Genomic DNA, 26982 nt, shown 5'->3' on the forward strand with positions numbered 1-26982 from the left:
TTAAAAAAAAGAGAAAAAAAGAAAAAAGTCTTTCCTAGGAACACTACAGCAGATTTCCATTTATATCTCATCAGCCAGACAGTGTCAAAGGGACATTCCTGAGTAGAAGGTCAGAATGGAGACAGTGCTGGGTGAGCCAACAAATGGAATCCATCCTTACTGCTGTACAAGTTTTCTACACATTATTTGTCCCTTTTTTTTTTTTTTGGCACTAGGGTATTATAAGCTGTGCCTTCGTACATATGGGTGCTGGGGCTTGCCCAGGGTACTCTTTCTTGATGTGTAACGCACAGAGGTTCTGCCAGGTCTTCTTCAACAGTGACACAAGGAAATAGCTCGGTGGATGTCGTATACAAGTTTATCATCTTCCATCTTCATGTGGCTGAGGGGCCACTGCCAGGCACAGCACCTTCTTCATCTGGAACTTGATCATGGTATTCACTTTATCGACTTTGGCCATCATGTTCTCATTGTGGGTCAGCAAGGAAGGGAACTTGCTAGCCTTCTTCAGGCCTGGGCCTGGGATTTGTGGGATCTGTTTGATCAAAATTTCTAAGACCAAAAATGCATCATACTTTTTTTATTTTCTCTCTCTCTCTTTTTTTTGTTTATTTACAACATAACAGTGTTCATTGTTTTGGCATCACACCCAGTGCTCCATGCAGTACGTGCCCTCCCTATTACCCACCACCTGGTTCCTCAACCTCCCCCCCCCCCCCCCCCCCCCCCGCCTCTTCATAACCCTCTGGTTGTTTTTCAGAGTCCATAGTCTCTCATGGTTCATCTCCCCTTCCAGTTTCCCTCAACTCCCTCTCCTCTCCATCTCCCCATGTCCTCCATGTTATTTGTTATGCTCCACAAATAAGTGAGACCATATGATACTTGACTCTCTCTGCTTGACTTATTTCGCTCAGCATAATTTCTTCCAGTCCCGTCCATGTTGCTACAAAAGTTGGGTATTCATCCTTTCTGATGGAGGCATAATACTCCATCGTGTATATGGACCACATCCTCCTTATCCATTCATCCGTTGAAGGGCATCTTGGTTCTTTCCACAGTTTGGCGACCGTAGCCATTGCTGCAATAAACATTGGGGTACAAATGGCCCTTCTTTTCACTCCATCTGTATCTTTGGGGTAAATACCCAGCAGTGCAATTGCAGGGTCATAGGGAAGCTCTATTCTTAATTTCTTCAGGAGTCTCCACTGTTCTCCAAAGTGGCTGCACTAACTTGCATTCCCACCAACAGTGTAAGAGGGTTCTGCTTTCTCCACATCCTCTCCAACACACGTTGTTTCCTGTCTTGCTAATTTTGGCCACTCTAACTGGTGTCAGGTGGTATCTCAATGTGGTTTTAATTTGAATCTACCTGATGGCTAGTGATGATGAACATTTTTTCATGTGTCTGATAGCCATTTGTATGTCTTTGTTGGAGAAGTGTCTGTTCATATCTTCTGCCCATTTTTTGATATGATTATCTGTTTTGTGTGTGTTGAGTTTGAGAAGTTCTTTATAGATCCTGGATATCAACCTTTTGTCTGTACTGTCATTTGCAAATATCTTCTCCCATTCTGTGGGTTGCCTTTTTGTTTTGTTGACTGTTTCCTTTGCTGTGCAGAAGCTTTTGATCTTGATGAAGTCCCAAAAGTTCATTTTTGCTTTTGTTTCCTTGGCCTTTGGAGACATATCTTGAAAGAAGTTGCTGTGGCTGATATCGAAGAGGTTACTGCCTATGTTCTCCTCTAGGATTCTGATAGATTCCTGTCTCACGTTGAGGTCTTTTATCCATTTCGAGTTTATCTTTGTGTACGGTGTAAGAGAATGGTCGCGTTTCATTCTTCTACATATCGCTGTCCTGTTTTCCCAGCACCATTTATTGAAGAGACTATCTTTTTTCCATTGAATACTTTTTCCTGTTTTGTCGATGATTATTTCATCATAGAGTTGAGGGTCCATATCTGGGCTCTTCACTCTGTTCCACTGGTCTATGTGTCTGTTTTTATGCCAGTACCACGCTGTCTTGGTGATCACAGCTTTGTAGTCAAGCTTGAAATCGGGTAATGTGATGCCGCCAGTTTTGTTTTTGTTTTTCAACATTTCCTTAGCAATTTGGGGTCTCTTCTGATTCCATACAAATTTTAGGATTATTTGCTCCAGCTCTTTGAAAAATATCGGTGGAATTTTGATTGGAATGGCATTAAAAGTATAGATTGCTCTAGGCAGTATAGACATTTTAACAATGTTTATTCTTCCAATCCAAGAGCATGGAACGGTCTTCCATCTTTTTGTGTCTTCTTCAGTTTCTTTCATGAGTGTTCTGTAGTTCCTCGAGTACAGGTCCTTTACCTCTTTGGTTAGGTTTATTCCCAGGTATCTCATGGTTCTTGGTGCTATAGTAAATGGAATCGATTCTCTAATTTCCCTTTCTGTATGTTCATTGTTAGTGTATAAGAAAGCCACTGATTTCTGTACATTGACTTTGTATCCTGCCACGTTACTGAATTGCTGTATGAGTTCTAGTAGTTTGGGGGTGGAGTCTTTGGGGTTTTCCATATAAAGAATCATGTCATCTGCGAAGAGAGAGAGTTTGACTTCTGCCTTGCCAATTTGGATACATTTTATTTCTCTTTGTTGTCTGATTGCCATTGCTAGAACTTCTAATACTATGTTGAACAAGAGTGGTGAGAGTGGGCATCCTTGTCGTGTTCCTGATCTCAACGGGAAGGCTGCAAGCTTTTTCCCATTGAGGATGATATTTGCTGTGGGTCTTTCATAGATAGATTTTATGAAGTTCAGGAATGTTCCCTCTATCCCTATACTTTGAAGCGTTTTCATCAGGAACGGATGCTGGATTTTGTCAAATGCTTTTTCTGCATCAATTGAGAGGACCATGTGGTTCTTCTCTCTTCTCTTATTGATTTGTTCTATCACATTGATTGATTTGCGAATGTTGAACCAACCTTGCAACCCAGGGATGAATCCCACCTGGTCATGGTGGATAATCTTTTTAATGTGCTGCTGGATCCTGTTTGCTAGGATCTTGTTGAGAATCTTTGCATCCATATTCATCAGTGATATTGGTCTGAAATTCTCCTTTTTGGTAGGGTCTTTGCCTGGTTTGGGGATCAGGGTAATGCTGGCTTCATAAAAAGAGTCTGGAAGTTTTCCTTCTGCATCATACTTCTTGACCAACTTCTTATTCTTGTTGCGTTCCTTCAGCACCTCAATGTCCACGTGGGGGATATTCTTGTGGATACAACCTTGGTGTCCTCACAGGGCTTCTGGTCTCCTAAGACACACGTGGAGAACTTAGGGAAGGGAGTGAACTTAAGCCTGCTGATGCCCAAGAAATGTTTGTTCTTGTGAGTGTCATACTTCTTCAAGCTGATCTGCAGTTCCACTGTCTCCAAAAATCTCTAGTGCTTTTGCTGGTTCCTAAGTAGGATTTCCTATATAGTCTCATAGCACTGTTATTCTTTTTCATGAGTCACAGTCATCTCTTCCCTAAGGTTTTTTTGGGGGGAGGGCAGAGGGAGAGAGAGAATCTTAAGCAGATTCCACACCCAGCATGGAACCTGATGTGAAGCTTGATCCCACAACACTTAGATCATGACCTGAGCTAAAATCAAGAGTTGGACACTGAGCCACCCAGGTGCCCCATCTCTTCCCCAAGTTTAACAACCCTGAAGTCACACGTAATTACTGCTTCCAGCTTGGAAACCTTGATCTTGGAGTGGTAATTCTGTCCGGTCTGTATGGCGTTTAATTCAGTAGGTCTGGAGTCCAGCCCACGTTTTTATTTCTTTTCCTTTTTTATTTTATTTCTTATTTTTTATTTATTTATTTTTTAATATTTTATTTATTTGACAGCGAGAAATCACAACTAGGCAGAGAGGCAGGCAGAGAGAGAGGAGGAAGCAGGCTCCTGCAGAGCAGAGAGCCCAATGCGGGGCTCAATCCTAGGACCCTGGGATCATGACCTGAGCCGAAGGCAGAGGCTTTAACCCATTGAGCCATCCAGGCGACCCACTTATTTTTTATTTTTTGAAGATGTTATTTATTTATTTGACAGACAGCGATCACAAGTAGGCAGAGAAGCAGGCAGAGAGAGAGTAGGAAGCAGGCTCTCCCTTGAGCAGAGAGCCCAATGCAGGGCTCGATCCCATGACCCCGAGACCATGATCTGAGCCAAAGGCAGAGGCTTTAACCCCCTGAGCCACCCAGGTGCCTTTTCTTTTCCTTTTTAAAAAGAGATTTAATTATTTGTCAGCTTGATAGAGAGAGGGAAAGAGAAAGACAGCAGCCAAGCAGGGGCAGTAGCAGACTGAGGGAGAAGCAGGCTCCTTACCTAGCAAGGGGCCTGATGCAGGACTCGATCCCAGACCCTGCAATCATGACCTGGGCAGAAGGCAGATGCTTAACTGACTAAGCCACCCAGGTGTCCCCCAAGTTTTATTTTATTTTATTTTATTTTTAAAAAGACTTTATTTATTTGACAGAGAGGGAGATCACAAGTAGGCAGAGAGGCAGGCAGAGAGAGAGGAAGGGAAGCCGGCTCCCTGCTGAGCAGAGAGTCCAATGTGGGGCTCGATCCCAGGACCCTGAGATCACGACCTGAGCCGAAGGCAGACGCTTAACCCACTGAGGCACCCAGGTGCCCCCCAAGTTTTATTTTTAACAACTTCCAGGTAATGCTGCTGGCCCAGGCATCATACATATTACTTACTTGTAGTATGATGTCACAATCAAGAAATTGGTACTAAGATAATCTATTGACCTTATTCAGGTTTCTCCAGTTTTATACGCTCTCATATTTGTGTTTCTGTGTGTGTATAATTAGTTCTGTGCAGTTTTATTACACGTGTAGATTTGTGTGATCATCACCTACAGTGAAGATACAAAGTAGTTTCACCCAAGAAATGGCTTAGGTTATCCTTTTATAGCCACCAGTGTCTCCCTCCTTCATCCTTCACCCAGCGTTTGACAACTGCCGATCTGCACACCACCTCTATAGTTTTGTCATTTCAAAGATGCTTTCATAAATGAAATCATAATCTTAAACTCCCCATTTTTCCTTCCTCCCAGCCCCCAGCAACCACTACTCCACGTTCTGTTTCTGTGAATTTGAGTACTCTGCATACCTTATGTAAGAGGAATCATGCACTGTCTTTCGTGACTGGCTTTTGCATTTAGCACAATGTCCTCCAGGTTCATTTGAATTGAAGCATATGTCACACTTTTTTTTTTTTTAAAAGATTTCATTTATTTATTTGACAGACAGATCACAAGTAGGCAGAGAGGCAGGCAGAGAGAGAAGGGGAAGCAGGCTCCCTGCTGAGCAGAGAACTTGATGCGGGGCTCGATCCCAGGACCCCAGGATCATGACCTGAGCCGAAGGCAGAGGCTTAACCTCCTGAGCCACCCAGGCGCCCCACACTTTTCTTTTTAAAAGCTGAATAATATTCCATTGTATGCGGTACTGCATTTTGTCCATCCATCAGTGGACACTTGGGTTGTGTCTACTTCTTGACTATTGTGAATAATGCTGCTTTGAACATGTGTGTATATGAATATCTTTTCAAGACATTATTTTCCTTTTTCTTTTTTTTTAAAAGATTTTATTTATTTATTTGACAGAGATCACAAGTAGGCAGAGAGGCAGGCAGAGAAAAAGGGGGAAGCAGGCTCCCCGCTGGGCAGAGAGCCCCTATGCAGTGCTTGATCCCAGGACCCTGAGATCACGACCTACCTGAAGGCAGGGGCTCAACCCACTGAGCCACCCAGGCGCCCCTCAAGACATTATTTTCAATGCTTTGGGGCAAATATGCAGAAGTAAAATAGCTGAATCATATGGTAATTCTACTTCCAATTTTTTGATGAAACACCATACTATTTTCCATAATGGTTGTGCTATTTTATGTACTGACTGTACACAAGGTTTGTAATTTCTCCATGCCCTTATCAGCATTTGCTATCTTTTTCTTCTTTTTTTGACAGTAGCCATCATAATGAGTGTGAGATGGTATCTACTTGGGGTTTTTGTTTGCATTTATCAAGTGATTAGTAATGTTGGACATCTTTTCATGTGCATGTTAACCATTTACATATCTTCTTTGGAGAAATGTTTATTCAAGTCCTTTGCCATTTTTCAATCAGGCTTTTTGTTGTTGTTGTGATTGAGTTCTAGGAGTTCTTTATATGTTCTGAAGCTTAATCCTTCATCAGATATATGATTTGCAAATATTGCTCCCATATCATAGGTTGCCTTTTTACTGTATTGTGTTTTGGTGCACAGTTCTTAATTTTGAAGTAGCCCAATTTATTTTTATTTATGTTGCTGGTGCTTTTGCCGTCATATTTGAGAAATTATTACCAGATTCAATATAATGAAAGTTTTTCCCCATGATTTCTTTTAAGAGTCTTATTTACAGTTTTATCTTTTTTTTTTAAAGATTTTTTATTTATTTATTTGACAGACAGAGATCACAAGTAGGCAGAGAGGCAGGCAGAGAGAGAGAGGGGGAAGCAGGCTCCGCTGAGCAGAGAGCCCGATGTGGGACTTGATCCCAGGACCCTGAGATCATGACCTGAGCCGAAGGCAGAGGCTTAACCCACTGAGCCACTCAGGTGCCCCTACAGTTTTATCTTTTATAAATAGTTTCTTTGATCCACCATGTGATATCTTCGATTTGTTGAACCTTGTGAGTGTATCACCTCTAAAAATTTCAAATACAAAAATTGATAAAGGAACAACTTTGAGGTTTTTAATGTGTTAGAGTCAAACTAATACAAACATTTGGAAAAAACTGGCAACTCTGTAGTATTCAGACTTCACATATAAGAAATTATTATGTAAGTTTATTTATTCATAGTTTTTAAAAAATGTGGCTGATTAAATATTTGAAATTTTTTCAAACAGGATTTGCATGTTTCATTATTGTTCCTAGGTACAATATATTTAATTTCTATTCTAAGTATTACATGTCCCTGTTATGTTTTCTCACTGTTTTTTATTGGTTTCAAGGAAAACTATGTTAAAAAAATTTGTATTGTGTATTCACTTCGATGAACTCTATTAGTTAAATATTTCTAATATGTTTTCCATTTGTTTCTATAGAATTGAATGCATGTACTGATCTCTGTTTCAAGATGATATGTTTATCTACTGGTATAACCCTAGAGCATCAATTTAAGATTATGGGAGAGATCAGTAAGGTGGTTATCTCTAAAATGAATATAAGCATAGATGGTTTTTCTTCATATCTAGAAATCATATTAGAAAATCCCCTGCCAGTCATAGGAAAAATATATAAAAACTAAAAATAAAATATTCTCCTTCCATTTAATTTTGTTTTTTAAATCGTTCTTGTATTACAGAGCTTAGGTACTGAGAGCTCAGACTTTATACAAACTTGACATTTAATAACCATGTAATTCTGGGTAGTTAACAACCACTGTGAGCTTCGTTTTCTGCATCTGAAGAGTGTGTTATAGTCCCTACCTTATGAGGTTATTGTGATGACTGAATTAAATAACCTATGTGAAATGCTTAGTTTAGTGTATGGCACATAATAAACATTAAATATTGTTGTTCTATGAGCAAGACATCTAGAACAATGCTATATAGTGAGGTTATACCAGGCATTCCTTTATTCTTTATGGCACTAAAGAGGATGTTAGTATTTCTAAATTAAGCATCATGCTTACCAGAGATGGATTTACCTTGAATGATGCTTATGTTTGCACTTACCCATGTCCCTTCCAAGGTTCTGGACAATGTGTTCATATGATCACATGATTATATACTTTTATAAAATTTGCAAAAGCAAAATATTTATTTATTTATTAAAAATTTTTTTTAAATTTAAATTTCAGTTAGTTAACATACAGTACAGTATTGGTTTCTGGAGTACAATTCAGTGATTCATCATTTACATATAACACCCAATGCTCACCACAACAAGCAAAAGTAAAATATTTAAGCAGTTTGCTAGGATTGCCACTGTTTCTTTTCGTGTTAGCTTCTCCTCCAGCATAATTGTGCTGCTGCCAGTTGGCATTGGAGTTACTGTGGCCTATCAGTTATTTATCGCTATGTAAAGATACCACCTTCCAAAATTAAAACACAATCATTTATTAGTTCAAAATTCTGTGGGTGGGCAATTTTGCCTGGTCTCTACTGGATTGCTCTGCTGGTCTCTCCTGGACTTGCTCATGTGGCCACAGAGGCAGGTAGGGCAATGAAGAGCTTCTCATGGCTTTCCTCATATGTCTGGGAAGATGCAGAAACTGGACTTCATGTCTTCAGCGTCTATCAGGTTATCATAATAGCTGTATTCTTTTTGCCAACACCACACTGACTTGTTTCATTATGATTTTTTTAAAAGATTTTATTTATTTATTTGACAGAGAGATCACAAGTAGGCAGAGAGTAAGGCAGAGAGAGAGGGGGAAGCAGGCTCCCCGCAGAGCAGAGATCCCGATGTGGGGCTCGACCCCAGGACCCTGGGACCATGACCCGAGCCGAAGGCAGAGGCTTTAACCCACTGAGCCACCCAGGTGCCCCTGATTCATTATGATTTTGACTCCTCCAACTTTGCTCACCTTTTCAGAATTGTTTTGGCAATTCTAGCTCCTTTGCTTTTCCACACAACTTTTAGAAGAAGCATGTTAATATCTATTACACAGCCTGCTAGGATATCTACTAGGTTTGTACTGTACTTACAGATCAAATTGGAGAGAATTGGTATCTTAACAATGTTGAGTCTTCTAGGGGCACCTGGGTGGCACAGTCAGTTGAGTGTCTCTTGATTTTGGCTCATGTAATGACCTTGGGGTTGTGAGATCAGGCCCTGCATCGGGCTCCATGCTGGGAGTGGAGTCTGCTTGGGATTCTCTCTCCCTCTCCCTTTGCCCCTCCAGCTTGTGCACTCTCTCTCCCAAATAAAAAAATAAATCTTTTAAAAAATTGAGTCTTCTAGTCCTTTCTTGTGGTATATCTGTCCATTTATTTAGATTTTCCTTGATTTTTAATGATGATTTGTAATTTTCAATATACAGAACCAATTAATATTTTGTTAGATTTATTCCTAAGTATTTCATTTCTTATGTGATATGGTCATTGGTATTTTTATTAATTTGAAATTCCAGTTACTCATTGGTGACAAATAAAAATATAATCTTTAAAAAATAGATTAAACTTTTTATTTTATAATGGGAAGGTTGGTATGTACAGTTAACTATATTTTTTAAAGATTTTATTTTATTTATTTGACAGAGAGAGAGATCACAAGTAGTCACTGTTGTTAGATCTAGGTTTAACAGGTGGGTTCTATGATTTACCAGGGCATAAGATGAAATTTTTTTTTCTGGTATAATGTGGGATGAAAAATTGTATCTCCAATAGGTTTTTATTTAAGCATGCATAGGCAACTAAGAATGATTGGATATAATATACCTCCTGATACCCTGTCTGCTTTCTACTGCACTGAGCACTAGAGATGGTAGTCCTTGAATAGATATAGAAAGAAAAGAAATAATAAATAGAAGAATAAAAAACATGGCTATTTTTTTATTCTGGCTTTGGCTGATATAGCTGAAAGATAGTCATTTGTTTTGCTGGTTATTATACTCCTTGTATCTCAGAGTTGGAGACACATAATGAGAGAGAGGCAAAGCCTTTTCTTCCCTTTTTTGGCATTTTTATGATATTTTATTTAGATTGTGGAAAATGTGATTTATAGTTCAAGAATGTTTCTTAATCCATTTTGACTGACAATGCAGCTAGTGGAAATTCCCCTTGGAAATGTCATGTGGTCTTCTTATTTTTAACTTACAGTGTTATAGCCAATTTTTATCATTTTGTATATTGTGATGGATTTTTTAATGGTGAGTTGAATGTCAGTTGAGTTGTATCAGGCAATGTCAGTGTGTTGCTATACCAAGAAATAGCCTGAGGTTTATGGAATAACTCTTGTAAAGTCATATGGCCTGTAAATATGAAAGTTTATATTTGAAGTTCATTTTGTTTTCTCTATAATCCAAAGTTCTGGGATCGTAATGAAGGTTAAGAGAGTTCAGGGGTGCCTGAGTGGCTTAGCCAGTTGGGCATCTGACTCTTGATTTTGGTATAGGTCACGATCTCAGAGTCCTGAGATGGAGCCACACATGGGGCTCTGTGCTGGGCATGGAGCCTGCTTAAGATTCTCTCTCCCTCTCTCTCTGTACCCCCCACCCCCCACCCTGCTTCCACACTGTTCTCAATCTCTCTTAAAAAAAGTTCAGGGGCGCCTGGGTGGCTCAGTGGGTTAAAGCCTCTGCCTTCAGCTCAGGTCATGATCTCAGGGTCCTGGGATCGAGCCCCGCATCGGGCTCTCTGCTCAGTGGGGAGCCTGCTTCTCTCTCTCCCTCTGCCTGCCTCTCTGCCTACTTGTGATCTCTGTCTGTCAAATAAATAAATAAAATCTTTAAAAAAAAATTCTTAAAAAAAAAGTTAAATACAAGTGAGGGAATGAAAATGTATAGAAGAAACCCAGATTTTATGAGTTTGGAGCCATTTTACAAATAAAATCCAAAGTGTGACTGTGCCATCTTGTAACTGAAGTGAAGTTTTAGTGGATGCATTGGAATCAAGGAATTTTGTAGCCAGGGAACTAGGTGTTAAGCCAGTAAGAATAGGAATGGGATTGGGTAGGGATGATCAAAGTCATCAGGAATGGGTGTATGACCTGTAACTAATGGTAACAAGAGTGGTAAAAAGCTGTCACAAGTTTTTGGTAGAACAGTTGGAGCAAGAAACATCTGAAGCCATACTTCCTCTTTCCCAATTAATGAAAGGGACTTGAAAAAGAATGGCTTCCACTGGTGGAAAGATTGAGCTTGTTGTATTATCACAGCAAAGCAATGTTTCAGTTGAGGCAACATTTGTGAAAAGTTCTGAGATCTGAGATTTTATGGAAGTTTCTCATAATTTGAGTAACCCCTTGAAGCTTCTTTGGTTCCTGTGGGAGTATACCCTTTGGTTTCAGGTCAAAACCATCTTAAAGGATTCCATTGACTTTAGAAGATTCCTGTCTTCTTGTGATTCTACCTACATGGATTGAACTTCTTTCCATTTCCTCAGTATGAAAAAAAATCAGATCCCATGAATTCCTTTATTTTTGTTCAGCCTATCTTGGTTGTACCCAGCTAGCTCACTTTTTCTGTATCCCTTGAACCTCTCTCATTTTTTGAGGAGTAGCAAAATCCCCTAGCTTTTGATTTTTTTTTTTTTGGAGGAATGTAGCTTAAAAGAAATTCATCTGCAAAGCCATTTATAGATGGCTACAGATATTATAGACTTTTAATATTACAGATTTATGAATTCAGAGTGGAGAGATGCTGGTGGGTGGGGAATGGAAACAAAGTAGAGAAAGTGTGCTTTCTCCACCTGCAGAATGAATGACATGCTCCCAATTTGCAAAAATTTGGTAAAGGGTTTTTTGTTGTTGTTTCCCCCATATATTAAAGCTTAACCATCCCTCTTGTCCTTTCTCCAGGAAAGAAAAGTGGAGAATGAAATTCCCATCTGTTCTGCCTTCTAGTAAGTTGAGAGTTCATATAGCGATGTACTTTGAAAATATTTCCCGAACTTTATGAGTATGTCTTTTAAAACCAGGATTAAAGTCTTTTTCTCTTCTCATTCCATCAGTAATGCCTGGCAGTCTGTAATGGGCGGATACCACGTAGGTCTGACTGGTTTATCCTTCCCAAAGTCCTGCTTACTATTCACCAGCACCTTGTGATCTTTTAGCATTTTATCAATGAAATACTTGATGAGTTTGGCCTTTTCAGGTATCAGAGTTAAGGTGACCAGGCTATAATCTCTAGAGTTATTAGTTTATTTTCGTTAGAGGTAGAACTTACATGTGTCCTTTCTGTTTTTAGGCTTCCCTGTTGTCCATCATGTCTTCAGAAAGATTGTGTCTGTGATAAGTTGAGGACATGAGGACATGTCTTCAATATTGCTGGATCCATGCTACCAGAGCAAACTGATCTGAAGACAGCTACTATCTTTAATCTCCGACTCATTTATCTCTTATTCTGGATGAACTTTGTCTCCTCTGGCAAAGGTGGTTGAAACTTTATTTGATTACAGTTGAACTTTTTATAGGTTTCATACTCAGAATCAGCTTTAGGACAAAAAAATTACTCAGCTAGGAGCTCTGTAATTCACAGGTCGCAATCTCCCTGTTCTGAGATTAGACAATAGAAGGAATTAGAGGTATTTGGGAAAACTTTGAGAAGATGCTGAATAGTGTAGCAAAAATTATTGTTTTCCTGTGAACCTCTAATCTTCTGTTGCCATAGATAATTAGAAACTGGTCAAGGAGGCATCGTTTCACTTTACTTTTCACATTGAAGAATCCATAGCTGTGTTACCCTGTTCTCCCAGTAAATCTAATTCAGAAGTTTTCCTAACTGTGAATTTCTAACTTATGAAAAGCTAAACTTAAATAAAACTAAACTTATTAAATGAGCTGAATAGAGTGAGGCAGAAAGCCCTTCATTTTTCACTTGTTCTTTGGATTAGTTATTTCTAGCCCCTGGGATAGAACCTTAGTAAGGTCCCAGGGTTTTTCTGTCTCAATAAATAATTAAAAGTACATCACAGACAAGTATCAAAATCCAAAATCTCATTCATTTAAAAATCTCTTCTCCCCCAGTTTAGGTCTGCCTCAGTCTTAGAGGACTGAAAAGGCGAGGTAGGGAGGGGTTTTGACCTAACTTTTGTCTTTTCTTGTTTCACAGCATTCTACACTTAATCATTGCTGTTTGGGGGCTCTTTAATGTTAGAGGGAGAAGTAAGGGGCAGAAGAGTTCTTCTCGTCTGGTTGCAAGGTGGTAGTGATGGCACCTGGGCATAGTGGAATCCAAGGCTTGTCCTTTTTTCCCTGTGGTGCTTCTTTCACTTTAGTGATTGTGTCCCTACGATGAGGTTCCTGGCATGAGGGACGCTGCTTCCTTGTGGCCAGTTTCATCCCTCCACTCCACTTCTGCATCCGTGGGTTGCCTTCATCCTCTTCTTGAGACTGCCCTGCTCTTGGCCAGAAGTTTTGGTGGGAGTCATGATCAGCTAACTAACTTGACTATCAGGCAACTCCATTCTACAGGGTCTGTACCTGATCATTGGGAAACAGACCCTTTAGCCCTGCTCTCAACAGAAGGTATCTTACTGTTGTACAAACCTATTCTTCTGTGGGAAGCTCTTAGCTATACTTATTTTCACTTCTTTGTTCATCCATGGATCAGCTAGCTTCCCCTATGTCTCTCAAATTCCAGAAAATGTGTATTAGCTCTTCGGATGGTCCTTTTGAAACTTCAGCGGGGTTGAGGTGACCAGGGAAATTTTGTTCTCTTCCATGGGGAGAAGGAAATGTATAACACTAACAACAGTCTTCCCTCCACGCCCCATCGCCCGCAAAAATCCTTATTAGCAACACCTTCACCCTTGCAGTGGATTTTTAGCCATCTCTTAGACAATCAAGAAGTGAGTGAAGAAATGTCTTTGATGTCTACTGCAGTGTAAGCAGCAATAAAGCAGGCATTTTTGTCTGTTTTGTATATTCCTGTATCAGTAAGTTTTAAAAGAGTGCATGGCACATAGTAAGCACTCGGGAGTTGTATGTTGAACGTATGAAGGAATGAATGAAGAAGTAGTCAAGTACCTTGTTTTATGATGTATATATGACATCTGTTGTATTAAAAAAAAGAAACTGAAAACAAGAAATGTCAGATTTAATATCCTATTAAAACAATTTTAGGGGTACCTGGGTGGCTCAGTGGGTTAAAGCCTCTGCTTTCAGCTCGGGTCATGATTCCAGGGTCCTGGGATCGAGCCCTACATCGGGCTTTCTGCTCAGTGGGGAGCCTGCTTCCATCCTTTCTCCCTCTGCCTGCCTCTCTGTCTACTTGTGAGCTCTCTCTGTCAAATAAATAAATAAAATCTTAAAAAAAATTTAAAACAATTTTAAAATTGTGTTTATAAAGAAAATAAATGGCCAGTTGTTGGATTATCACCCAATTGCAATGTCCAAAAATATGTGTATTTTTCAGAGAGCAAAGGCTATAAGTTCAAAGCTAAAAGTTTAACTAGTTGTAGGCAGTCCAGAATGAATAGGAAATTTGGTTTGTTTTAGTAATTTATTCCATCCATTTGCAGATTATAAATTCCAGTGAAAACCTTAAGAGTCTGTGAAGAGTGTGCTCAAGTAGAACTTAAACTAGACTGTGGCTCACAGGTGGAAAGATGCTTTAGGGTTAACATCTGGTATAAGGTTCTTCTCTCAGATTTCTCTGATATGTGTCTGTGCCTTTCAGTCAGAGGTTTATTTTTTTATTAAAGATTTTATTTATTTATTTGACAGAGAGAGATCACAAGTAGGCAGAGAGGCAGGCAGAGTGAGAGAGAGAGGGAAGCAGGCTCCCCCTGAGCAGAGTCCGATGCGGGACTCGATCCCAGGACCCCGAGATCATGACCTGAGCCAAAGGCAGCGGCTTAACCCACTGAGCCACCCAGGTGCCCCAGTCAGAGGTTTTAAAACGTGTTCTAACTGTGGATCATGTTGGAAGTAAAGACTAGGAATCAGCGTGGACTTTTGGGAGTCCAGGCATCAGCAAAGGTGATCTACCAGTGATGTCATTGGAAAAATTTCCCTAAAATTTACTGGACAAATGATACTATTAGAGGTTATAAAGGAGAGGTTTCACAAATAAATTTTTTATTTATGCAAGATCACAGATGTAGACACATAATCGCAAATGGTTTTTTTAAAGATTAAAAAGTTTTTAAAAATAATCTCTACACCCATTGTGGGGTTCGGATTCACAACCCTGAGTTCAAGAGTCAATGCTCCGGGCGCCTGGGTGGCTCAGTTGGTTAAGCATCTGCATCTTGATTTCAGCTGAGGTCATGATCTAAGGTTCCTGGGATGAAAAGTGCTACATCAGACTCCATACTCAGTGGGGAATCTGCTTGAGGATTCCCTCCCTCGCCCTTTGCCCCTCCCCCCTTGTGTGCACATGTGTGCATGCTCTCCCTCCCTCTCTCTCTCTCTCTCAAATAAATAAATAAATAATCTTTAAAAAGGAAAAAAAAAAAAAAAGAGTTGCATCCTCTACCAAGTGAGCCAGCTAGGTACCTCTGACAAATGATTTTCTTGTTATGTGCCAACTTTCATTAGTTGATAGTGGTCCCTGGGAAGCTAGACTGAGAAGGGTTTGGGGACTAAATCCAGTCCCAGGGCTGTATCAGAGGCAGCACATGGCACTGAGGAGGTAGGACGCTCACCTTCCTCTTTTGCTCAACCATGATTAGAACATTTGAAGCGTCCATGATGGTTCAAATGCTAATTATGAGGGAGTTATGGTTAAGCAATGATAGAGTAAAGGTAATTCTGCTCCATTCTTGTCTCTGAAATAATCAAAAGTAATACAAAGGTTAAATAAACAGTAGCAAACAACTGATGGAAATAGCAATCACACCCTGAGATTAAAGAATAACTGGCAAAGGAGTGAAATCAAGCCAAAGGGAAAATGTCACAGTGATAGATATCTCTGTATTTTGAGCAGTGTTCGGGGTTCCCCAGCGTAGGTGGTTCAGACTTGAACAGTACAAACAGCAATCTTTTAATTGGAATAGCAAAGTCTTAGATGTAGACAGGCTTAGGAAGAGCCCTTAACTTCATTCTACAGTGACTGAGTGGCAGGGGAGGCAGAATTAAGGAACCTGAAAGCAAAGCCGTCTCGTGAAGAGAGTTGCTGTGACATGGTGGAGGAGTGAAAGTCAGTGATAGTCAGTGATAGGAGGAGTGATAGTCAGCTTTGTGTCAACCCGTCACTGAGCTGAATTAGTACATGATGGTATCATACAGAAATCATGCCATTTATGTGGAATGAGGCACAGTGAGAGCATGCAGATGTGGTCTGGAGTACCCAGCAGCATGGACAGATATCTGAGAAAAACATGTAGTTATTGAACTTCTCTGTTGTGCCAATTTACTTCCCTGGTTTTTCCTTCAGCAAATAGTGGCATAGAAAGAATGGCTTAAAAGTGAGGCAGCACTGGGCTTAAACTGAAGTACAACAGTGAAAGGAGGGAAGGAGCCAAAGGCACTCAAGGTAGATGGTGAGTACACATCAGAAAAAGATACGTTAAGCAGTAGTTGAATATTTCAAGTAAACACCTGTTTGAGATATCAAGGAGATTTTTTTAAAAATTTTATTTTTAAGTAATCTCTACACCCAGTGTAGGGATCAACCTCATGACCCTGAGATCAAGAGTTGCAGGCTCTACTGACGAAACCAGCTAGGTGCCCCTTAGGAGATTTTTAGAGAGGTGTTTACAAAACAAGAGCACAGGAAGAAATACCGACTTTAAAGAAATAATTACTAGGATAACATAAAGAGACGAAAAGTGATTTGGAAGCCTACAAGAAAGAAATGGAAAGGAAAAATAAGTATTCCAGGAATGGAAGTAGTATTAAAAAGCAGAAAAAAAAAATGAGGTGTATGGAAGACAGGTTTGAGAAAATTTGCAAAATTAGGTATAAATAAAAAGTTAATTATAAAGAATAAAGAATTAAGAATGTTTAAGAAAACTATGAATAGAGACAAAAACTAGATAGTAATTGTAACTGGAAAAGTATAATATAATGAGTTGTTAAACCCTACCAAGAGGTTGGAATAATGGGGAATTGATTACTGTATAGTTACCAAGGGCTGCCATATAACAAGTACCACAGACTGGGTGGCTTCACCAAAGAAATTTATTTTTTCACAATTTATGGAGAAATCAGCAGGGTTAATTTATTCCAAGGTCATCCTCCTTGGATTAGGGATGGTGTCAACACCCCCCCCCGCCCCGCCCTGTCTTCACGTGGTCTTCCTTCCGTGTCTGTGTCCACATTTCCTCTTCATATAGGAACACTAGTCATATTTGATTAAGGCCCACCCTAAAGACCTCATTTTAATTAATTACCTTTCTAAAGACCATTATTTTCAAATATATTCACATTCTGAGATATTGGGAATTAAGACTTAGCAATATGACTTTTGATAGAACACAATTCAGCCCATAACAATTAGTAAGGAGTAAAAAGGAATGCTAAATTCTTAAGTAGTGGATATAGGTTAACACCTACCATCCCTAGGAATCAGGTATATTGTTAGTCAAGGAAGATTTGTTATCCAGACTCTGGAAAACCTCCTTCCCTTTCACCCAGGTCTGAGATCCAGATCTTGTGCAGAGGATGTTCTGTGGTCCACTGGAAGGGGAAGTTCGCTGAGGCTGTGGAGTTGTACACCAGGAGCTGCTGGGCTGGCAGAGAAGATTCTAGGGAAGTTTCCCAGGGGGAGGTGCCATGGGCTTCTGGTCTCTGAGAGCTCTTGGTACCTGCTGCTCAGAAACTGTGTGTGCTGCAGAAGCCAACTGTACTGCACGGGCCTGAACCTGGAAGAGACACCTCTTTCTTCCTCAGTGTCTTTCCAGTGACCTCTCCTGGCACTCTGCCAGCCAGTGAAGGAGAAATGTTTATCAGGTCCATCTTCATTATCGCAGAACATGTGGAAGTGTAAATCTGAAGAGGAAAGGCAAAGGAGGTCCAACTTATTTACCATTTACCATTTCTACCTGAAGTAGAAATGGCAACAAATGGGATAGAAAATGTAGTACCGTGTAAGGACAAGCATTCAGCAAGTTATAAGAGTATATTATTTATGTATGTCGTCTGTTGGATTGAATTTTTCACATACAAAATAATTTTATGTAATTGAACATGTTATTTAAGAAAAGTTGTACTTTACATGCAAGGAAGGGGAAAAAGCATTTGAGGAAGTCATTAGGTTAGATCCAGAGATTTTAAAGGGCTTGTCTTGGGCAAATTGTTGACATTGAGCTCTGCCAAGTAGTGTGTGTCTTTGTAGTATGTAGGGATCTGAAGATGTCAACACCAAGCTAAATCCAGTCATTGAACATCTTTTTTTTTTTTTTTTTTGCCCTATTTAAAAATTGAGTTTGAATCTCTCTCAAAGTAATATATGAGTGTGATTATTGGAGTGCTACGGGTAAAGTTCCCATTACATTTGGGTGTTCAAACCACATTCTGTACTACATTACTTGCCTACAACAATATTGGGTAGATACTCAGTAAATTTTTGTTGACTGAGATAATTATCAGATCCTGAAAGATTAAAGGGTATACCTCGAAAATTCTGGAGTTTTGCTTGGTTTACTCTGCTCAGTTATAATGTTATGGCTTTGTAACCTCAGTAGATTTGAGGGATTAGAGTCAATGTTAGCTTATAAATTTATACAATTGAATATGCAACTTCACTGTATACAGGAATGGAAAAATCACAATTAGAGGAAATTGAAAGAACTATCATAGACTTCCTTGATCAAGTCTGAACAAATAAATTTGAAAAATCTGTTCAAAATAGATGTTTTTCCTTTTTTAAGGAAAACATAAATGACCCAAATTGATGAGAGAGAAGACATAAAATGTAAACAGACTGTTTTCTTGGAAGAAATAGAGGAAGTTGTCAAAGAGTTACATACTAAGTACCAAGGTCAGAAATCTTCACATGTGGTGTCTTTCAAACCTCCAGAGAATAAATAATCCCAATGTTATTTCACTTATTCTGATATGCTGAGAAAACTTTTGAATATTCTCTATGGTGCCAAAAAGCACTTATTTCAAACTTGATAAAGGTGGTACAATAAGAAAAGAAAACCATTGACAAATACAACTTTTGGATGTCAAAACTTTAAAAAAAATTCTAATAGCATCCACTAGTGATTTAAAAGAATAATATATACTAAGCAAAGTTCCTGCCAGGAATGACCATTTGGCTGAATATTAAGAAACCTGCTGATTGGTCATGATCCCAGGGTCCTGGGATCAAGCCCCACATCAGGCTCCCTGCTCGGTGGGGAGCCTGCTTCCTCCTCTCTCTCTCTGCCTACTTGTGATCTCTGTCTGTCAAATAAATAAATAAAATCTTAAAAAAAATAAGAAACCTGCTGATTTAATTCAAACATTAATAGGTGAAAGGGTTAAAAATGTAGTGCTATCTTCTTCTTTTTTATTTATTTATTTATTTATTTATTTGACAGACAGAGATCACAAGTAGGCAGAGAGACAGGCAGAGAGAGAGAGGGGAAGCAGTTTCCCTGCTGAGCAGAGATCCAGATGTGGGGCTCGATCCTAGGACCCTGAGATTGTGACCTGAGCTGAAGGCAGAGGCTTAACCCACTGAGCCACCAGGGGCCCCTTTATTTTTTAATTTTTTTATTTTTTAAAGCTTTTATTTATTTATTTGACAGAGAGACAGAGATCACAAGTAGGCAGAGAGGCAGGCAGAGAGAGAGGAAGGGAAGCAGGCTCCCTGCTGAGCAGAGAGCCCGATGCAGGGCTCAATCCCAGGACCCTGAGATCACGACCTGAGCCAAAGGCAAAGGCTTTAACCCACTGAGCCACCCAGGCGCCCCCAGGGGCTCCTTTAAAGTAGGCTCCGCACCTATCATGGAGCCCAGTGCAGGGCTTGGACTCACAACCATGAGATCAAGACTTGAGCTGAGATTGAGTTGGATGCTCAACCAGCCACCCGGGCGCCCCCACAGAGTGCTGTCTTCTAGATGCTGAGAGGCAAATTCAACATCCATTCCTAACAGACAGTAATAGCAAACTGTTTTAATTCTATTTTAAATGAGGTGAATTGATAATTTACCCAAGGTCACACAGCCAGTAAAGATGGAGCCTGGGTTTGAGCCATTTGTGGAGGTCACTTCATCTTACACCCCTGAAAACACTAGAGGTTCACAGACTTTTTCATGTTTGGGTACACACAGGAATCGAAAATGCTTTCATGGTGCACTGGGAACTCAGGACAAGGCTGCATGCAGAACCACCAGTTTAAGACTTGGGCTGCCTCGGTCCTGACTAAGCTGCCTCATGGACCAACGTGGCACGTCTGTAACTTTTAGAGTTCTGCGTATCCTAGGCTGACTGTGGAAGAGAGAAGAGCCTACATATAGACTTAAAACAGCATGGGGATTTTATGTGGTAAAAGTGACATTTCAAATCAGTGAGAAAATAGCGATTATTAATTTGGTATTGGAACTTTCCATTGAGGAAAAACATAGCTGAGTCTGTCAACTTCTAAGTTGTCAGAAATAAGTGGGAAAAAAATAAAGTATTTAAAGGAAAATGTGTGTGTATATGTGTGTGTGTATATATATATATATGGTTTTTTGTTTTTTTTTTGAGAGAGAGATTGTGAGAGAGCATGAGCAGTGGAGAGGGGCAGAGGGATAGGGAGAGGCAGACTCCCTGCAGAGTAGAGCCCAATGTGGGACTCGATCCCAGCACCCTGGGATCACGTCCTGAGCCAAAGGTAGGTGCTTAACTGACTGAGCCACCCAGTCACCCAGGAAGATGTATATCTTTAAAAATTAGTAATTTTGGTATAAGAAAGAATTTTCTAATGAAGATATAAAAACACAAACGTAAAAGAAAATACTCATAAATATCTATATACCAAAGGAAAAGAAGCTTTCTGGGGTGGCTGGGTGACTCAGTCAGTTGGTTAAGCATCTGACTTTTCTTTTAAAGAGAGAGAGTGGGTGACTGAGTGGGTGGGGAACTCAGAGGGAGGGAGAGAATTCTAAGCAGGCTCCATGCCTAGTGAGTGGCCGGACACACGGTTCTCTCTTAGCATCCTGAGATCATGACTTGAGCCAAAATCAAGGGTTGGACCCTTAACCAACTGAGTCACCCAGGTGCCACCTAAGCGACTGGCTCTTGATCTTAGTTCAGGTCTTGATCTCAGGGTTGTGAGTTCAGGCCCCATGTTAGGCTCCACGCTGTTCATGGGGCACCAAAAAGGCATTCTGTATAGCAATAACTGTTAATAAACAGTCAAAAGACAATTGGCAAATTGTAAAAATATATGTGATGTTTCAGGCAAAATACTAGCTTTCTTAATACAGAAGTATTTTTTTTTTAAAGATTTTATTTATTAGACAGAGACCCCAAGCAGATAGAGAGGCAGGCAGAGAGAGGGGAAAGCAGGCTTCCCACTGAGCAGAGAGTCCAGCTTGGGGCTAAATCCCAAGACTCTGGGATCATGACCTGAGCCGAAGGCAGAGGCTTAACCCACTGAGCCACCCAGGCGCCCCTACAGAAGTATTCTTATAAACTAATAGGAAAAATGCAAGTTACACACAGAAAAAATAATTAGCAAATAATATAACCAGGCACTTTACAGAAAAATATATGCAAAGAAATGCAAAAAAAATCAAAGTGCTCAACCTCATTCATAAACAAGGAAACGCATATTGAAACAAAAGAATACAAAAGGGGTTATTTTTTACTTACCAGATTATTGGAAAGGATTAAAAATTGGGTAATATAACATTAGCAAGTCTATGGACAAGGAAATTTTCTCTCTCTTTTTTAAAGTTTTTATTTAAATTCCAGTTAGTTAATGCAGTGTAATATTAGTCTCAGGTCTACAATATTCTGATTTAACCCTTCCACACAACACCGGGTGCTCATCCCAACAGGTACACTCCTTAATCCCCATCACCTGTTCCACCCATCCCCTTTGTCCCCTCTGGTAACCAACAGTTCTCCATAGGTAAGAGTCTTTTCTTGGTTTGCCTCTCTCCTTCCTTCCTTTTTTTTCTTTTCTTTCTTTTCTCTTCTTTCTTTCTACCTTTCTTTCTGTCCTTTCTTTCTCTTTTTCCCCTTTGCTCATTTGTTTTGTTTCTTAAATTCCACATGTAAGTGAAAGCATATGGTATTAGTTTTTGACTGACTTATTTTACTTAGCATAATAATCTCAGGCTCCAGCCATGTCATTGCAAATGGCAAGATTTCATTTGTTTTTATGAATATTTTATGAATATTTAATATTCCATCGTATAACTATATCACATTTTCTTTATCCATTCATTAATTGATGGACACTTGGGCTGTTCCCATTGTTTGGCTACTGTAGATAATGCTGCTCTAAACACTGGGGTGTGTGTATCCCTTCAAATTAGTATTTTTGTATCCTTTGCATAAATACTTAGTATTGCAATTGAGGATTGTAGGGTAATTCTATTTTTAACTTTCGGAGGAAACTCTATGCTCTTTTCCAGAGTGGCTGTACCAGTTTGCATTCCCATCAACAGTGCAAGAATATTTCCTTTTCTTCACATCCTCACGAACACCCATTTCTTGTGTTGATGCAGCCATTCTGATGGGTGTTTGGAGATATCACATTATAGTTTTGGTTTGCATGGGAAAGAGGTACTTCGGTCCACTGTTATCTCGAGGACAGATTCGTGCAAACAACCCTGGAAAGGACAATTTAGCAATGTCTATTAAAATTAACCAAACAGAAAATTTCTCATGCAGATGTTCTACTTTTAGGAATTTATCTAAATGGATATAAATTCTCAAGTAGGAAAAAAAGGTGTGAGTTGTAGCATAGCATGTAAGTTGTAGCATAATTTATAATGACAAAAAATTTGGGAACAACCTAAATATACAATAGGGAAATATGCAGCTCTTAAAAAATGAGGTGGATATATTGTTAAAAAATACCGAGTAAACCACAGTCCTCCTTCTGTGTCAAACAGCAGAATTAGATAGATTACTATTAAAGCACATGCACATATATAAATGCATGGAGATTCTGGAAAGTAACAGACTCCTACTGGAGGTAATTTTGAGAAAGAACTGCCCAAGGGCTGTAATAGGAAGGAACTCTCTGTTTTGTTTAAAGTTTCCCCTCCTGCATTTGTGAAATTTTACTACAAAAAAGAAAGAAAAAACAGTGAATTGCTCCTAACAGTACTGATCATCTAAGAAAGTCCAGTGTCCCGTGGGGAGAAGCCATTCTGCTGACCTTTTCCAGAATGGCCGCTCTCCAAATAAAGCACACCATAAAATAGCTCAGTGACTCATATTTACCTTTGTGGTTCTAACCAAGCTTTTCTGGTTCACTTTCTACTTGACCAAATATGCATTTGGGTTTGCCAGAAATGGACCTTGGAGTCTAAGACCAGACTTTTTACACTAATCCTGTTTCCTCTCAGACTTGTAGAATCAGCTCACGTTTGGTGTGGTTCTGCAGAGGAGAAATTCATCCAGATAAGATGATTAGAAGGTGCGGTGAGAGTGCTAGTGACAGAAAGAGAGGGTAGAAGGATTCTGTATGTTAAGTGTCTTTTTCTGACCTTTTGCTGTCAGCCTATGGGAGGTTATTTCAGGACCCAAGGGGGGATTGGCCATTGGACTGCAAACATTGCTCCATTGTTAGGGAGACTTGAAATGAAATTTGAAATAGAGATGATGGAGGGGGGGAAATGTGTGTGCTTTAGGGATATGTATATATGGTGACATAGCCCTCTCTTTTAGTGTGAGGAATATGAACTCAAAAGAGAGGGTTAAAAAAAAAAAAAAAAAAAAAAAAAAAGGGTAAAATTGGCATTTGACTGAATTCAGCATCTAAAAAATGGAATTTATCTTAAACAAGTTTTTTCTTGTAGGTAAATCCTTTTGCCATTGAAGCCTTTTTTTTTTTTAACAACATGGGCATATGAAACAAAAATGCAGTCATTCAGTCAAAATAGTTTGCAGTTTTAGATTTTGTATTTTTTTTTGCTTTCTGCTCCTTAATCTTCCTCCGAGTGCAAACAGTACAGGCATACCTTTCTTTTTTTTTTTTTCCATTTTATTTATTTTTTTCAGCATAACAGTATTCATTGTTTTTGCACAACACCCAGTGCTCCATGTAAAACGTGCCCTCCCTATTACCCACCACCTGTTCCCCCAACCTCCCACCCCTGACCCTTCATTTTTTTAAACCAAAATATAATTGACACACATTTTAGATGTGCAGCATGATGATTCCACAGATTGGTACGTTATGCTATGCTATTATAATATAGTCCTTATGCCGTGCCTTTTATCCCCATGACTTACTCATTCCGTTACTGGAAATCTGTACCTCCCACTCCCCTTTATCCTTTTTATCCATCCTCCCTGCTCTCCTCCCCTCCAGTAGCCATCAGTTTGTTCTCTATATTTATGGGTTTCTTTCTGGTTTTCACTTGTTTGTCTATTCATGTGTTTTTTACATTCCATATATAAGTGAACTCATATGGTATTTGTCTCTCTATGGCTTATTTCACTTAGTGTCATACCCTTTAGGTCCATCCATGTTGCAAATGCAAAAATCTCATTTTTTATGGCTGAGTAATATTTCATTGAATGTATATGCCATCTCTTCATTATCCATTCATCGATTGATGGGCCTCTGGGTTGCTTCTATATCTTGGCTGTTGTAAATAACGCTACAATAAGCATAAGGGTACATATATCTTTTCAAATCAGTGTTTTTGTTGTCTTTGGCTAAATACCTACTAGTGGAATTACTGAATCATGTGATATTTCTGTTTTTAATTTTTTGAGGAAACTCCACAACACTGTTTTCTGCAGTGGCCACCCTAATTTACATTCCCACCAACAGTGTGTAAGTGTTCTTTTTTCCCCCACATCCTCACCAACACTTGTTATTTCTTGTCTTTTTGATTCTAGCCATTCTGACATGTATAAGGTGATCGCTCATTGTGGTTTTAACTTGTATTTCCCTGATGATGAATGATGGTGAGCATCTTCCCATGTATCTGTTGGCCATCTGCATGTCTTCTTTGGAATAATGTCTATTGAGATCCTCTGCCCATTTTTTTTTTTTTTAAGATTTTATTTATTTGACAGAGAGAGAGACAGCAAGAGAAGGAACACAAGTAGGGGAGTGGGAGAGGGAGAAGCAGGCTTTCTGCTGAGCAGAGAATCCAATGCGGGGCTTGATCCCAGAACCCTGGGATCATGACCTGAGCTGAAGGCAGACACATAAAGACTGAGCCATCCAGATGCCCCTCTCTGCCCATTTTTAAATTAGATTGTTCTTTTTTTTTTCTTTTTGATGTTGAATTGGATACGGTCTTTGTATATTTCAGATACTAACTGCTTATTGGATACATTATTTGCAGCTATGTTCTCTCATTCAGTATGTTGTCTTTCTGTATTGTTGATCGTTTCCTTTGCTGTGTAAAAGATTTTTATCTTGGTAGTCAGTAAAGTTTATCAGATATACCTTAATGAATGTCTTCCTGGTTTGATTTTCTTCTGGTAGAATGCCTCCTTTTTTTTTTTTTTTAACATCAAAAGATTATTTATTATCCTGTTTCCGAACCATCTGTCTCTTTTTTATTTATCCTTCCCTAGAGTCACTCTCTACACAGAGGAGGTTATTTGGAGTGGGGTCACAGCCTGGGATTTGGATTACTCAAATCTGAAGTACCCCCTCCCTTCACTTTATGGCTTAGGTGGGGCCTGAACCATTTAGAACCAGTATCTTCTCTTGGGTACTGCAGAAAGTGACCTAAAGATAGCTAAACCTAGAAGGGTATGGCTGGTTAGCAGACCACAAGCCAAATAACCCCAATTAAGGTGCTTTTAGCTCAGTAAGGGGCTGGTAGTTGGCACAGAGCATTGTTGGCAGTTATTCAGGAAGGAGGAGTTATTCAGAAGGAGGAGTTACTTGGGGGTTGCAGAGAAGTGAGGGCGTTCGCCTGTTTTTCGTCATCTGCAGTCAGTGGAGACTACTGTATGTTCTTTTCCCACAGAAGAGTAGAGTAGTCATCATGGCCAAAGAGGCCCTTGGTGATAGGTACCCTGGTGACAGTTTTGGAGGGGTTCCCTTGTTTACTGGGGACAGCAGTGGACATGGTCAGCTCGTGGTTCACAGCAATGAGGATTCAGAGAAAAACGCTTCAGGGCTAGTGGATGAACTGCGTCCTGGTGTGCAGGTCACACATGTATATGACAGAAGAAGGTGAGGACCATCTCAACCCCTGACAGCAAGTGCCCTCAGGGCTGTGTCAAGGCACTGAAGCAGATGAGAATCACCAGGCACAATACAATATCAGCAAGAAGGAAAGTTTTTTCTGTATGCACAGGAAGTTGGTACGGAGAGGCTCTTGGAATTCTCCTTAGTGCTGGTGGGAGTGCCTGGCAGTGCCTGGCGTCTGCTGGCTTGCTCTAGGTTCAAGGACTTACCAGTTCACCAGCACTGCCGACCATCTGCCCAGGATGTCACTCTCTCTATCTCTGCCTATACCTTTGTCTCTTCCTCTGTGTCGCCATCTGTATCTCTGTGTCCCTATCTCTGTCCCTGATGCATCTCTGTCTCTATCTGCCCATCCCTTCATCCATCTCTGGATCTCTATCTATCTCTGTGTCTTTATCTCAAATTCTATCTCTCTGTCCTTCTCTCTATCTTCATCTATATATCCAGGTATCTATTCAGTGTTAAGACCAGACTGTACAACATATCTGTCTATCTTCTTGTAAACTATTTTGGGCCATTGTTTACAGACACATAACAAACTACCATATTAGGATGTAAAATGCTTACAACATCTTCCCAGTCACCAGATAACTAATGTGGTTGTTAACAAGCAATTGCTTTGAATGGATTAACATATACAGTTTATGTGTTATACCATAAACTTTATGTTCACAACAAACAGCAATAAACACAGCCATAAGTAAATTTGTTATAAAATGCAGACAACAATTTACAATAAGAAACAAGACCGTTTTTGATAATGAACTGTTACTTTTCAAATATGGTGGAGATTTGAAGCTTAAAAAAGATTGAGAAGGAGAAATGGAAAGAGAATTTGAACAGTCATTATTGTTCCCCAGTAACCAAAGGCAATGATATGAGTGTGCTTCATAAAAAAGGAGACAATTGCAGGCACATTATCATGATTCAGTAAAGTCAGTCTGTTCTTGGAAGCATCCCCCTTCTAGATAAGTATGTAGGATCATATGTGTTTCCAAAATAATCCCATCTCCTCTCTACTGAAAATTGTTGTAG

At 39.6% G+C, this 26982-nt stretch overlaps 1 pseudogene; it reads right to left on the bottom strand.

The window, feature by feature from the left end:
- Positions 1-219: 219 nt before the first annotated feature.
- LOC123927613 lies at positions 220-25683 on the bottom strand (annotated as a pseudogene).
- Positions 25684-26982: the final 1299 nt, after the last annotated feature.

The sequence above is a fragment of the Meles meles genome, chromosome 17, assembly GCF_922984935.1.
Source record: "Meles meles chromosome 17, mMelMel3.1 paternal haplotype, whole genome shotgun sequence".
In the NCBI taxonomy this organism is placed as follows: Eukaryota; Metazoa; Chordata; class Mammalia; order Carnivora; family Mustelidae; genus Meles; species Meles meles.